Raw genomic sequence first — 6,784 nt, forward strand, 5'->3', positions numbered from 1 at the left:
AACTCCATAATCCAACGGGTTTAATTAATATCATCACATCAGACTAGACACAACGTGACGAAGTGCTACATGATATTTGAAGCTAGCTACATGTGACAACCCGGTGGCTGTCATGTCTTTGTTTGCATGGATCACAGCTCTTATGGTAATATTTTGGTATCTAGGAATTTTTGAATTAACCTGTTGTTAGTTATGGAAAAAAGAAAGAGGTTCTAAACAATACTCACAAAAAAACTGTTATTAACTCACTTGATATTATTTTCTTCTATATGCAGGACATAATCCACCTACAATCATTTGGTGTCTCCTCCGGCAATACCATAGGCCTTCGATGTAAGAGAATTAAGCCCGTAGGCGAAGGTCAGCATCTCTAGGATATCAACATGCATAATATTTAGAACATCCAGGAAGAACTTAGTTTAACAATATTTTGAATGACTATGCACTATTGTCAATAATGGAACCAGCTTCATAAACATCTTAGACTGAAGACCAATTTCGTAAAGGTAATATTCTGAAATAGGTATCTCTCAGATTAACATTTTTTAATACGAGTTAAGAAAGTTGAACATAATAAGTTTGACGAGAGTTATTCTTACCCACATGCATAATATTAAAGAAAACTGAACATATTGGTATTTTCCATGTCAGCACAATCTATGTGATAGGCAATATAGTTTGGAGAGACAATGGACATATACATAGGTAGCCCTATATACATGGTCGTTATCCTAAGAACGAGCCCATGAGTGATTATGCCAACATAAGCATTGATTTAGGAGTACATAAATGAGCATTTATTACTAGAATGAAGTCTTGAGGATGTGATGGTCATTGTTTTGTAAAAAAGATCCTACGTATAAAATATGAATCCAGTTGTTTATATTAGCAATAGCTTGAGCAAAAACTTACTTTATTTTTCAAGTAGGATTGGAATGGCCTAACCAGATGACTTTGTATAGCCATGCACAAAATTATTGAGTGGTGTAGAGTTGCAAAACTACGCTAGCAAACACACAACAATCAATCTAGCGGAAGTGTGCACAGTGGTTAGTTTTGGTTTACGTTATCATAAATCCAGATCTGACTTCTTAAGACGGTTAACGAGAAAAAAATGGATCATATTAGTATATTTTAATGTAAATAATATTCTACTATTTATTTCTAGGCAACCAAATGATAACTTTCATATACACCATAAAGTCAAAGATATATTCATGCATAAATATGGTGTATTTTATGAAAAATAGATAAGCATAGAAGAATATCCACATACGATGAAAAGGTACTTCTTTGATAGATTAAAGCTGATGCCCTCGCATTTGCGAGGGCCGATGTGCTAGTTTGTTCTAATAATAGAATCATAAGGTAACTTCATTCTCTTTCTAGGGAAGTGTTCCATATCTTTCTTGAGAGGAAATTGATATTTAATATTACCTTCCTTCATATCAATGGTGGCACCAACAGTTCGAAGAAAAGGTCTTCCCAATATAATGGGACAAGATGCATTGCATTCAATATCCAAGACAACAAAATCAACGGGGACAAGGTTATTGTTAACCATAATACGAACATTATCAATCCTCCCCAAAGGTTTCTTTATAGCATTATCAACAAGATTAACATCCAAATAACAATTCTTCAATGGTGGCAAGTCAAGCATATCATAAATTTTCATAGGCATAACGAGAGATACTTGCACCAAGATCACATAAAGCATTACAATCAAAATCATTGACCCTCATCTTAATGATGGGCTCCCAACCATCTTCTAACTTTCTAGGAATAGAGGTTTCAAGTTTTAGTTTCTCCTCTCTAGCTTTTATGAGAGCATTTGTAATGTGTTTTGTGAAGGCCAAATTTATAGCACTAGCGTTGGGACTTTTAGCAAGCTTTTGTAAGAACTTTATAACTTCAGAGATGTGACAATCATCAAAGTCTAAACCATTATGATCTACAGCAATGGGATCATTGTCCCCAATATTTTGAAAATATTTAGCAGTTTTATCAATTTCAGCAGTTTTAGCAGTTTCGGGCAATTTTGCACGCTTTGCACTAGGAGTAGTAACATTGCCAACACCAATTATTTTACCATTGATAGTAGGAGGTGTAGCAACATGTGAATCATTAACATTACTAGTGGTGGTAATAGTCCAAACTTTAGCTACATTATTCTCTTTAGCTAGTTTTTCATTTTCTTCTCTTTCCCACCTAGCATGCAATTCGGCCATCAATCTAATATTCTCATTAATTCGAACTTGGATGGGATTTGCTGTATTAACAATTTTATTTTCAATATCCTTATTAGGAATAACTTTCAATTTTAAAAGATCAACATCAGAGGCAAGACTATCAACCTTAGAAGCGAGAATATCAATTTTATCGAGCTTTTCCTCAACAGATTTGTTAAAAGCAGTTTGTGTACTAATAAATTCTTTAAGCATGGCTTCAAGACCAGGGGGTACACTCCTATTATTGTTGTAAGAATTCCCATAAGAATTACCATAACTATTACCATTAGCAGAAGGATATGGCCTATAGTTGTTACCAGAATTGTTCCTATAAGCATTGTTGTTGAAATTATTATTTTTAATGAAATTCACATCAACATGTTCTTATTGGGCAACCAATGAAGCTAAAGGAACATTATTAGGATCAACATTAGATCTACCATTCACAAGCATAGACATAATAGCATCAATCTTATCACTCAAGGATGAGGTTTCTTCAACAGAATTTACCTTCTTACCTTGTGGAGCTCTTTCCGTGTGCCATTCGGAGTAATTTGTCATCATATCATCAAGAAGCTTTGTTGCCGCCCCCAAAGTGATGGACATAAAGGTACCTCCAGCAGCTGAATCCAATAGGTTCCGCGAAGAAAAATTCAATCTCGCATAAAAGGTTTGGATGATCATCCAAGTAGTCAGTCCATGGGTTGGGCAATTCTTTACCAAAGATTTCATTCTCTCCCATGCTTGAGCAACATGTTCATTATCTAATTGCTTGAAATTCATTATGCTACTTCTCAAAGATGTAATTTTAGCGGGGGGATAATATCTACCAATAAGAGCATCCTTACATTTAGTCCAAGAATCAATACTATTTCTAGGCAGAGATAGCAACCAATCTTTAGCTCTTCCTCTTAAAGAGAAAGGAAACAATTTTAATTTTATAATGTCACCATCTACATCCTTATACTTTTGCATTTCACATAGTTCAACAAAATTATTAAGATGGGCAGCAGACATCATCGGAACTAACACCGAGAAAATTGCTCTCTCATAACAAGATTCGATAAAGCGAGGTTTAATTTCAAAGAATTCTGCTGTAGTAGCGAGTGGAGCAATAGGTGTGCAAAGGAAATCATTATTATTTGTGCTAGTGAAGTCACACAACTTAGTATTCTCAACAGTACCCATTTTAGCAGTAGTAAATAAAGCAAACTAAATAAAGTAAATGCAAGTAACTAATTTTTTTGTGTTTTTGATATAGAGAACAAGACAGTAAATAAAGTAAAGCTAGCAACTAATTTTTTTGTGTTTTGATATAAGTGCAGCAAACAAAGTAGTAAATAAAATAAAGCAAGACAAAAACAAAGTAAAGAGATTGGAAGTAGAGACTCCCCTTGCAGCGTGTCTTGATCTCCCCGGCAACGGCGCCAGAAAAAGAGCTTGTTGACGTGGGAGTTTGAAAATCTTTGTGGTGTAACTTTTCTTCGTTCCCCGGCAACGGCGCCAGAAAAAGAGCTTGATTGCGCGTAGTTAACACGTCCGTTGGAAACCCCAAGAGGAAGGTATGATGCGCACAGCAGCAAGTTTTCCCTCAGTAAGAAACCAAGGTTATCGAACCAGTAGGAGCCAAGAAGCACGTTGAAGGTTGTTGGTGGCGGAGTGTAGTGCAGCGCAACACCAGGGATTCCGGCGCCAACGTGGAACCTGCACAACACAATCACAGAACTTTGTCCCAACGTAACGACGAGGTTGTCAATCTCACCGGCTTGCTGTAAACAAAGGATTAGATGTATAGTGTGGATGATGATGTTTGTTTGCGGAGAACAGTAAAGAACAATTGCAGCAGTTTGTATTTCAGATGTAAAGAATAGGACCGGGGTCCACAGTTCACTAGCGGTGTCTCTCCCATAAGATAGCAGATGTTGGGTGAACAAATTACAGTTGGGCAATTGACAAATAAAGAAGGCATAACAATGCACATACATATATCATGATGAGTACTATGAGATTTAATCGGGGCATTACGACAAAGTACATAGACCGCTATCCAGACATGCATCTATGCCTAAAAAGTCCACCTTCAGGTTATCATCCGAACCCCCTCCAGTATTAAGTTGTAAACAACGGACAATTGCATTAAGTATGGTGCGTAATGTAATCAACACAAATATCCTTAGACAAAGCATCGATGTTTTATCCCTAGTGGCAACAGCACATCCACAACCTTAGAACTTTCCGTCACTCGTCCCAGATTTAATGGAGGCATGAACCCACTATCGAGCATAAATACCCCTCTTGGAGTCACAAGTATCAACTTGGCCGGTGCCTCTACTAGCAACGGAGAGCATGCAAGAACATAAATAACATATATGATAGATTGATAATCAACTTGACATAGTATTCAATATCCATCGGATCCCAACAAACACAACATGAAGGATTACAAATAGATGATCTTGATCATGATAGGCAGCTCACAAGATCTAACATGATAGCACAATGGGGAGAAGAAGACCATCTAGCTACTGCTATGGACCCATAGTCCAGGGGTGAACTACTCACACGTCGATCCGGAGGCGATCATGGCGATGAAGAGACCTCCGGGAGATGATTCCCCTCTCCGGCAGGGTGCTGGAGGCGATCTCCTGAATCCCCGAGATGGGATTGGCGGCGGCGGCGTCTCCGTAAGGTTTTCCGTATCGTGGCTCTCGATGCGGGGGTTTCGCGACGGAGGCTTTAAGTAGGCGGAAGGGCAGGTCGAGGGGCCACACGAGGGCCCCACACGCCGAGGCCGCGCGGCCAGCACCTTGGCCGCGCCGCCCTGTTGTGGCGGCGCCTCGTGGCCCCACTTCGTAAGTCCTCCGGTCTTCTGGAAGCTTCATGCAAAAATAGGACCCTGGGCGTTGATTTCGTCCAATTCCGAGAATATTTCCTTACTAGGATTTCTGAAACCAAAAACAGCAGAAAACAGCAACTGGCTCTTCGGCATCTCCTCAGTAGGTTAGTGCCGGAAAATGCATAAATATGACTGATACGTCTCCGACGTATCGATAATTTCTTATGTTCCATGCCACATTATTGATGATATCTACATGTTTTATGCACACTTTATGTCATATTCGTGCATTTTCTGGAACTAACCTATTAACAAGATGCCGAAGAGCCGATTGTCTGTTTTCTGCTGTTTTTGGTTTCAGAAATCCTAGTAACGAAATATTCTCGGAATTGGACGAAATCAATGCCCAGGGTCCTATTTTGCCACGAAGCTTCCGGAAGACCGAAGAGGAGTCGAAGTGGGGCCACGAGGCGCCGCCACCATAGGGCGGCGCGGCCCAGGCCCTAGCCGCGCCGACCTATGGTGTGGGGCCCTCGTGTGGCCCCCCACGTTGCCCTTCCGCCTACTTAAAGCCTCCGTCGCGAAAACCCCAGTACGAAGAACCACGATACGGAAAACCTTCCAGAGACGCCGCCGCCGCCAATCCCATCTCGGGGGATTCTGGAGATCTCCTCCGGCACCCTGCCGGAGAGGGGATTCATCTCCCGGAGGACTCTTCACCGCCATGGCCGCCTCCGGAGTGATGAGTGAGTAGTTCACCCTCGGACTATGGGTCCATAGCGTAGCTAGATGGTTGTCTTCTCCTCATTGTGCTTCATTGTTGGATCTTGTGAGCTGCCTAACATGATCAAGATCATCTATCCGTAATGCTATATGTTGTGTTTGTCGGGATCCGATGGATAGAGAATACCATGTTATGTTAATTATCAAGTTATTACCTATGTGTTGTTTATGATCTTGCATGCTCTCCGTTATTAGTAGAGGCTCAGCCAAGTTGATGCTAGTAACTCCAAGAGGGAGTATTTATGCTCGATAGTGGGTTCATGTCTCCGTGAATCTGGGAGTGACAGAAACCCCTAAGGTTATGGATGTGTTGTTGCCACTAGGGATAAAACATTGATGCTATGTCCGAGGATGTAGTTATTGATTACATTACGCGCAATACTTAATGCAATTGTCTTTTGTTTTACAACTTAATACTGGAGGGGGTTCGGATGATAACCTGAAGGTGGACTTTTTAGGCATAGATGCAGTTGGATGGCGGTCTATGTACTTTGTCGTAATGCCCAATTAAATCTCACCGTACTTATCATGACATGTATGTGCATTGTTATGCCCTCTCTATTTGTCAATTGCCCGACTGTAATTTGTTCACCCAACATGCTTTTATCTTATGGGAGAGACACCTCTAGTGAACTTGTGGACCCCGGTCCATTCTTTTATACTGAAATACAAATCTGCTGCAATACTTGTTCTTTACTGTTTTCTTGCAAACAATCATCTTCCACACAATACGGTTAACCCTTTGTTACAGCAAGCCGGTGAGATTGACAACCTCATTGTTTCGTTGGGGCAAAGTACTTTGGTTGTGTTGTGCAGGTTCCACGTTGGCGCCGGAATCTCTGGTGTTGCGCCGCACTACATCCCGCCGCCATCAACCTTCAACGTGCTTCTTGACTCCTACTGGTTCGATTAAACCTTGGTTTCTAACTGAGGG

The sequence above is a fragment of the Lolium rigidum genome, chromosome 6 (assembly GCF_022539505.1).
Source record: "Lolium rigidum isolate FL_2022 chromosome 6, APGP_CSIRO_Lrig_0.1, whole genome shotgun sequence".
NCBI lineage: Eukaryota > Viridiplantae > Streptophyta > Magnoliopsida > Poales > Poaceae > Lolium > Lolium rigidum.